At 39.3% G+C, this 9,384-nt stretch overlaps 1 non-coding gene across 1 annotated transcript; it reads right to left on the bottom strand.

Moving 5' to 3' along the window:
* Window positions 1-2,347: 2,347 nt before the first annotated feature.
* LOC123390943 lies at window positions 2,348-2,456 on the bottom strand. Its single transcript, XR_006605539.1, has one exon. It is a non-coding gene; the product is annotated as a U6 spliceosomal RNA (small nuclear RNA).
* Window positions 2,457-9,384: the final 6,928 nt, after the last annotated feature.

The following is a 9,384-nucleotide window of genomic DNA, read 5'->3' as shown; positions in this document are numbered from 1 at the left end:
TGGCAATCAAAGGCTATCACTAGTAGAAAGCCTTCCAGATAAGGCCTCTAAATTCTATTTAATCCATTTTGTAGCTACTCTGAGAGACCTGGTGGGACTGGAGATCATTTGGACATTAAGTCTCAACTCCCCAAGAACCCTTGAGCCTCTGGGCTGTATGTTCCCCGGAGAGCCTGGCAGCCAAATCTGGGGGATCTTGTAGTGGTAGGAGGAGGAAAGGAGAAACTCATTCCCCGATGTAGGAGAGGGTACGGGAAGAAATAGGCAGTCACCCCACGGTGAGCCTTGAAGACTGAAGACTGCCTGAAAATTGTCAGTTGTCAACTTACTGCTGGTGCAGACCCAATAAAGCGATGCTTGATTTGCTCAAAAATAGAAAGATAGATGGGTGGGTGATATTCTAGAGTATGGAAAGCAGTGAAGCCGTGTTTCTTCTTCTTCTCTTTTTTCTCTTGTTTTAGAATGTACCTGTCTCAATTTGACATTATTTTTAAACAGACTTTCTACCCCTGTGCTGGGAAAGGAGTGTGTTCTGATATGCAAATTTGGACTATATTAAATGAATAGAAAGGAAGGCTGTGATCAAAAGATAACATTTTCTCCCTACACGTAGTTTCCATTTTCATCGATTCCCCAAGCTCCTCAAATTTTTAAGTTCTTATTTTTGTTCTTACTTGAAAGGTAACTATTTGCCTGGATGGACTTGTTAGAAAAGGATGCATTGCAAGGCATTGGGAATTTGCTGCTTATCTTTGCTGAAGAAAGAATACTGTATAACTTCATAGAGCTTAAGCTGAGAAAATACATACATATATATATGTGTGTGTGTGTGTACATATACACACACACACTTTTAGGCAAATACCAACAGGAATGTTTAAATTTTCTTCCTTTACTCTTCAGAGTGCATTCTTACTAGGGATCTGTACGATTAAATAACAAAGGAACAAGCAAGGATACAGTGGCCTTGGGAAAAGTTATTTTTGTTGGAAAAACTAGACTGGGTTAACTCCAACATACACTTAACCCAAGGCAGCACACGGCTGCAGAACTTATTGCAAACTCTGTGTCCTCATGTCCCTTTTGTACATAACGCCCCTTTCTCATGGCCAATGTACATTTTAACTTCTCAAAGCTTCTTAGTTACAAGAATATTTTATTTTAGTAAGAAGGCCTCCACTTGTGAAAATGTGACACAAGCTAAGAAGTGTTTCTTCCTTTCTCTTACTGCTCTGATAAGTCCTCCAGAAATAAAGCTCAGAAATTAGTGGCAGTTGCCTGTTGAGAAGACAGTGTCAAATTAAACAATTGAATATTTTTGCAGTAGATGTGAAATTCCCATTTTTAATAGCATTGTCACAAATTTGCATCACAGGTCCATGGTGTAGTTGTGAGTTGCCAGAGTTACCACTGGTTAGAGACCTTACCCGAGGGACCACACCTAGTAAGGGAATGAAAGACACTTATGGTTTTGATGGGAATGCCTGTGTGGGGCTCCATTTATGTAGAACTCAAGAGTGGCTTTCTTGAAGGTTCGTGTCAATGTTGTTGTTTGGTCATCTCAACCTCGATAGAATCTCTTGAGGTTGTCAATGGGTGTTCTTTTGTTTTGTAGTTCTTAGGCTATTTGGTAACCTACAAAAGCCCTCTGTGAAGAAATTTTCCTTGTAATCACAATTCTGTTTAAATTTGTTGGCAGTAATTTTCTGTCATACACTCTTTCATAAATGCAGACCTCATATGCTCCAATCTACTTCCTTAATGACTTAATATAAAATAATATCCAAATTAAATATAAGAATCTTTAAGTTCTTGTTATATCACCTTATTGCATCATTAAATTTATTTTATTTCAAATGTTATAATCCATAACAGTGAAAATAATCATTAATTACTGTTGATTTAATAGCATCCCAAATTTCAAACAATATTGCTATTGTTAAGTCACACTTGAGGTTCACCTTCATACTGATGATTATGGTAATACAATCCTTGGCTTGTATTTAATTTTGTATCACATAGATCTCATAATCTAGAGGCTAAAACTAACCTCTCTCTGATTCATTGTTCCTAAGAAGTCAAAATCTTTTATTTTCAAAGATTTTATTTATTTATTTGCCAGAGAGAGAGAGAGGAGAGCACAAACAGGGAAACAGGGAGAGCTGCAGGCAGAGGGAGAAGCAGGCTCCCTGCTGAACAAGGAGCCCAACACTGGACTTGATCCCAGGACCCTGGGATCACCACCTGAGCTGAAGGCAGATGCCCAACAGACTGAGTCACCCAGGCATCTCTCTTTCCTTCCTTCCTTCCTCCTTCTTCCTTCCTTCCTTCCTTCTTTTCTTCCTTTCTTAATATGGAATGCTTCACAAATTTGCATGTCATCCTTGTGCAGGATCCATTCTAATCTTCTCTATATAATTCCGATTTTTTAGTATATGTGCTATTGAAGCAAGTACTGGCTCTGGATTTCTTAATGAAAGAATCTCTGTCTTTGACCTTAGTTTTCAGAGAGCCAAACTCAGGGTCCAATCGAAGAAGTGTAGTAGATTTTACTAATGAAACAATAAAAGGGTTTGAAACCCTTATTATGATAAAAACATGCAAAATTTTTCAATGAATTATAAAATTATTGCAGACCCAAAACCTAGTAAGATAATGAAATAGATGTGTTCCAGGAATTTCCTGTTTATAAGGATCAGATTTGCCTAGAAAGTCAATAAAGAGCTGGAGTAATCTGAAAATAGTTCTTCAAATTGAGAGGGCCTATTCAGTCCAGCTAATAAAAGTGATAGAAGAAATAAAACAAAATAAAAACTTTAAAGCTGATGGACAAAAAGAGAAAGAGAACCGTAAGTGAAACACAGATATTGGCCGATAAGCGGAAGAGGTATGAAGGGGAAAATGAGACCCCAAGAGCTTGAGGTCAGCCTTGACCTATGTAAAGGAGAAGATAAGATATACCCAAGCTTACCTACTGTTAAAGGGACTATTTGAAGAAGAGGACTTGTTTTGCATAGTAACTAGATCAGAAAAACTAATATAAACCCCAAACAGTATAACAGAAGAAGAAGAGTAACATTTCAAGCACTTACTAAAATGATTTCCTGACAGAGCCAGTCCTCAGGACATAGCAAGAAAGATGTTTGGGGTTTTCTTTTAAGTTTCTATTTAAATTCAAGTTAGTTAACATACAGTGTAATGTTAGTTTCAGGTGTACAACATAGTGATTGAACACGTCCATACAATACCCGGTGCTCATCACAAGAGGTACCCCCCTGAATCCCCGTGACCTACTTTACCCCTCCAATTGCCTCTGGTAACCATCAGTTCTCTAAGTTTCATGTGTAGAGTCTAAGCCAGGAATGGGTGGGAGACCACATTTACTCTTTCTCACTGAGTGTCCTCTCATCTTCCAAGGTATCATATTGCCTGCATCCCAAATTCAGGTCACTATCCCATCAAGAAGAGAGGATAAGATCTATTTAAATAAAACTTCTTAAAAAAAGATTTTATTTATTTGATAGAGAAAGAGAGAAAGCATGCATGAGTTGGGAGAGGCAGAGGGAGGAGACTCTCTGTTGAGTAGGGAACCCAATGTAGAACTCCATTCCAGGACCCTGAGATCATGACCTGAGTCAAAGGCAGATGAGATGCTTAACTGATTGAGCCACCCAGCTGTCCCTATAAGAACTCTTCAAACAGCCACCCAGGTGCCCCTATAAACAAAGGCTCTTCAACTATGAGGAATTGTCAAGGAGACTTCTCAAACGAATCTCAAAGATGGGAAATATTAAATTCCTAAAGTGATGTGGTAGCATTCATAATACACAATGGGTAAAAGCAGGAGAAATAATGATACAATTTATTTAACTAGTTGTATAATATTTTGTTGTTTAAAACTACTTTTATACACCTCATTTTCTTGGAGTCTCACAGTGCCCTGTGATACAAGGTTGATTACTTCCAGAATTATCTATGATGGACCGGAAGCTCAGCAGGTTGTTACTTGCTAAAGGACATTCAACTAGTAGTCGAGTTACAATCCAGATCTCTGAGTAATGCCATTTATTTCATTCCCCTGAACCACCCTATTCTCAGCTCTAGGATGTGTTGGAATGAGCAATGGTAATGTAGGACCTGGATAATGTTGTGAAATAAAAGTATTTTGCACTAATACTATGAAAGAGAGCAAGTGATCACATTTGATACTTTGGTGTTTAAGAAATCCTTGAAGAGTAACTATTTGGTTTGAGGAACTAACAGTGTTTTAGACCAAGATTTGAAACATATTTGAACAGATTCAGAAAAATCTCACAAATGATAAAAACACTCCTCCTCCAGCCAGCCTGCACAGTTATTATCATGAATAATTTACATTTCTCTAGGGGATTTTGCTATTTATTGCTCTTAATTATTTGCTTTTCAAGTGCCACTATAGTTTCCCTGGGAAAGCCCTTGAGAGAAGGAAGTTGTCACGCTGGAGGAATCATCAGCCTGATGACTCGCTGGCACTAAAGCCACGGGTCTGCGGGTGACAGCAATTACCCTTCATTAGCCCGGCAGAGCTGGTGGAGCAAAGTTTTTTTAAATGGGCACTTGACATGGGCATTAACTTTATCTTTTCCAAAGAAAAATTTCTTTGCGGGAGACTGTACAAAAATAGAAAGGGAACATTGAAAAGACAGGAGAGTCACAAGCTGTTTTTATTCTTTGTATTATATCAAATAATATTTTATTAAATAGCCTAAGAACAATGTGGGCACTGAAAAGAGGAAGTTAGGGGATGCTGCTATCTGAGTTCTGTTACAAAGGTGCCATTAGCCCACTAGGATTTTAATGCCATCGATTCTTAATTAGTAAAGTAGCGTGGGAGGTGGTAATGAGGAAGAATTGGACCAAATATAGGAAGTCTTAGTTCAACACCAGGGGGGTGAGACTGAACAAAAGACAGTCTAACTACAGAAAAGAAATGCCATGAAGTGATTGACTCAGGCAATCTAGGTTAAATCCGCAGTCTCTTTAGTTGTCCTTCTAGCCTGCAGGGAAAAGTGGTCAAGACTTAAAGTTCTCTAGGATCAGAGGAGCTGAATGATGGTGAAAAATTCAGATCTGCTGCTGTACTCTAGAGAGCCTCCTTATAAGGGTGGGGAGGGGGTTGTGCAAGGGTGGTTCTGAGATGCAAAAAGGGCAACTATCTGGGTCAGGTGATACACAGATGGCATGCATTAATGTCAATCATCTGGGGGCTTCCAGACTCTTGGTCATTGCCAGTTCCTTGCCAGTTGTTAAATATTTTAATACGTAGCTTAGTCTGGGAGTGACTTTAGAGTTCAAGATAGCTACTTACCAGCTGTGTGAACTGATTAGCCTCTTAGACCCTGAATTTTTAATGAGAAGGTTGTGCTATAGGACCTCTACACTTTTTACTAATGCATGCATTCTCTGGTGTTCTGAATTATACCTCAGACTCTCATCTCCTGGGGTCCAGGTCAAAACGTTAGTTCCCAAACACAGTACACAGTATACAGTGCATGTATGTGTGTGTGTGTGTTTTATATCACTGAATACTCATAAACCACAATTCTGATGAACTGAAAATGTCAAGCTGATGGTTCTAAAGAGAGGAGGTAATCTGGATACAAAGCCAGACACACGATTCTTTGCACAAATCCAGAAGTCTCTATGCGGGTTGACTGGTGACTCCCAATCCTTAAAATTAACAGATTATGCTAATATGCTAATATGTTCCTTTTATAAGAAGTACGGCATTGTGCTATGGTCAGTAAAGGAATAAGAAGTTGGCAGCAACAGAGCTCTGAAATTAATTGGAATCACTAATGAGATACGGGTGATTTAGACACTATTTCTCTTCACAAAACCAAGCCCCATTCTATTGATTTAGGAAGGACTAAAGACTCAGCAAGTGCATGTTTAGATAACTATGTTAGCAGTAGAGTAGTATGTATATGTCTGTGTATATACACACTGACAAATTAATTAAATCTTATTTTTCCTTTATAAGTTGTAGTACACCCTTTCTGAAAGCTAAAGATTGTTGTGTGTGTGTGTGTGCCCGTTTAGAACAAGTACAATTTGGCCTCAAAGAGTCAGGTCACTGGTCACAGTTTCATGACTCATGAAAGGACACTGCCTTCCAGAGGCTGGCCTCCCTCTCCTCCCTCCAAGTCCTACTTGGTCTGCATAGGCACTGATGCTGGCACATTAGTTAAGTCTCTGCACAAAGGAGGTGTAACATCACTGTCATATTCAGGGTAGTGCTCCCAATCTGTTCCTCTGGGGTGCAAACTGAACTGTTCTTTATCACCCCAAATAACGAGCAGGTAACCCTTGGATTAGAAATAGAATTATTACTGGCCTTGTTTAAACCCTGGAGTCAGAACTTTAAACCTGGAGTTTAAACCCTGGAGTCAGCCCTAAAGTGAATAAAACACAGCCAAGGCCCATGCTTATCTCAGGATACTTGGGCACAGATGAACTGTCCCTGGAAATATGGAGCTTTCCCACTGAAGAGATGCTGTGACAGTTAATTTTAGGTGTCAGTTTGGCTATGTCACAGGGTGTGAGGATGTTTGGTTAAACATTATTTCTGGATATATCTGTGAAGGTTTTTCTTGGTAAGATTAGCATTTGAATTGGTACACTGAGCAAAGCCCCTTGCTCTCCCATAGGAAATCATCCAATCCATTGAAGACCTAAATAGAGCCTAAAGGTGAAGGAAGCCAGAATTCACTCTCTCTAACTGAGCTAAATGTTGGTCTTCTGCTTTCCTACTGGGGCTTTCCCATAAGTGCTTCTGGTCCTCATGTCTTGGGACTATAGCCCTGGATTTTCTGGGTCTTCAGCTTTCAGACAGCAGACTGTGGGTCTTCTCAGTCTCCCTAATTGCTTGAATCAATTCCTTATAATAAATCTCTTTATGCTAGAAATATCTTTCTAATAAAATCTTTTTCTATATATTGATTCTGTCTTTGGATGAGTGGTACAGGTGTATTTATGATTGCATTTCCATAGTCACCAGCTATGACAGGAGCCATTTGGTCAGTGGGAAGCATGCCCAATAATGTCCACGGGTGCCAAACTGACACAGCCTCAAAGATCATGGATCCACTTCTCTCCTGATGCCATTTGGTGATTGGTTCACTTCCAGATTGAAGGTTCCAAACCAGGAGGCAGCACTTTCTTTGCTTTTTGGCAGTGGACACAGCTGTTTGAGGTTATCAGGAGGACTACTCTGTAATATCATGTATAATTTTTGGCAGATCCTGACCTAGTCTATTTTGTGTATTTTAGGGACAACAATTTCTAATCCAGACACAATACAGGGTGGGTGCCTGGGTGGCTCAGTTGGTTAGGCTTCCAACTCTTGGTTTCAGCTCAGTTCATGATCTCGGAGCTGTGAGATTGAGCCCTGAGTGGGCTCTACTCTCAGCACAGAGTCTTCTTGAGATTTTTTCCCTCTCCTCTTCCCTCCCTCACTGTTCTTCTTCCTGCTTTGGTGCTCTCGTTCTCAAACAAGTAAATAGAATCTTTAAAAAAAAAATCCAGAGATAATAAAGAAAAAACTTGGATAAAAATGATGATAATAATAGACTATTGAATCCAGGGATACCTTATGTCTGCAGTCTTGGGTAGGAACAGCTAGAAGTCTGTTTCGTGGGCAGCATGGAAAGAATATCTTCAGAAAGAGAGCAAAAGGTGGAAGAGGATGCTAGATCAGGACCAAGAATTGGCTGAGCACCCACCATGCTCTCTACTTGGAGCTCAATTAACCACAGAGAAGTAAAAACCACTCATTCAAGCACCTTGTATTTATTAAATGCCTACCTTGTGCCAGGCACTGTTCTGGGCACTAGTTGTGACTGAAGTAGACTAAAATCTTGCTTTCATTCATTTTATATTCCAGTGGTGCTCAATCAGTATATGGAAATGCTATTGAGAGACAGCATAGTGTATTAGAATGGGAATGGGCTTTGGAATCAGACCAACTGTTTAAACCCCAGCTTCACCACTTTCTAGATGTTATTACTGGGATAGTTAAGACCAACCAAAATAAAAAACTCTCAATCTCAGTTTCCTCGTCAGTAAAGTGGGGACAATAATTACTATTTTGCATGGTTGTCATAGGAATTGAAAATAATGTATGTAAAGTCCTTGACCCAGGTCTAGTACACAGGTGATTTTTATTGCCATTGGTGGCAGACAGAATTATTTAAAGACAGAAAGGAGGAAGATTTAGTATTCATCTTTTTCTCAGCTCCCATTTGGATGTTATTCCTTTTTACTTAGAGAACTTAGAAAATGGTTTTGCTGACCTTCTGGTTATTGGATGGAAAATGGGAGGCACTGAAGAGACAGAAGACAAGATGCATGATATGGCTCATAAGAGAGCTACACATGAGTAGTGATTTCAAATGCATGCCTGCCCAGAGGAGAAATGCCAGCACAGCAGTGTTAACCTTTTTCTGGTTTCCTAGGGGAGTCTGTCAGGAAGTAGCCCACTGGGTATGTTTCCAGTACTTCCTTCAGAGAGTACAAGTGTTGGAAGCTATTTCAAGGACCCAAGCAGGAATTCAAGGAAGAGAAGAGGATTACTCTTATACCTAACTTACTGTCATCATTGTTATTATTTGTTTTTCTGTTTGTCAGTGGACAGATGGTCCTAATTCTCACTTGGAAGATCCTAAGAGGTATGTACGATGCCTACACAGAAGTCAGGGGAAAAATAAGTGCACCTTGGAAAGAGGCTCAAATATCATATTCTTAGAGTTTATCTTTTCTTTTCTCACTGTTTCTCTATCTCTCTCTGTGTCTGTGTCTCTTTGCTCACCTTGTAAATATCTACATTTATATCAGTTATGAACTACAGTACCCACTGTCTCTAGTTACTTTCTCTGTTTAGCGTAAGACAATCAGAGTTCCCCCTACCCTACCCCCAGCCTCTCTGGCACCTGCAGAACCGTGCCTTTGCTCGGCAGAATCATCCTATTTCAATCACAGATGTGTTTATGACAGTGTAATCAGAGCAAAGGGACTTGTTTTTTCCATGTGCTGGGTTTATTTATTCACTTTTCTTTAGCCAGTGAAAAGACAGTGAAAAGATTTCATTTGTCATTCTAATTGCCTTTATCTTTAATTTCTTAAAGAATGATGACTCCTATTTAAATTATTAGAAAAATTTCCTCATCTGGAGTAAAGAAATCTTTTTCCAAATAAAAATTTTTTAAACCAAATCCTTCCCCTGCCAGTTTGTTATACTCTGTTGTAAATCCCAGGAATAAGCTTTCTTTCTCTGCATGGGAAAACAAGACAATAGAAAAGATTCATCTAAAGTGTCAATTTCAAAATTATGGGTAAACTGGGGAA

The sequence above is a fragment of the Mustela putorius genome, unplaced genomic scaffold (assembly GCF_011764305.1).
Source record: "Mustela putorius furo isolate JIRA1106 unplaced genomic scaffold, ASM1176430v1.1 tig00000166_pilon_pilon_pilon, whole genome shotgun sequence".
NCBI classification, from domain to species: Eukaryota; Metazoa; Chordata; class Mammalia; order Carnivora; family Mustelidae; genus Mustela; species Mustela putorius.
The sequence above is the reverse complement of the archived record's forward strand: the minus strand, read 5'-3'. Positions and strand labels throughout refer to the sequence as shown.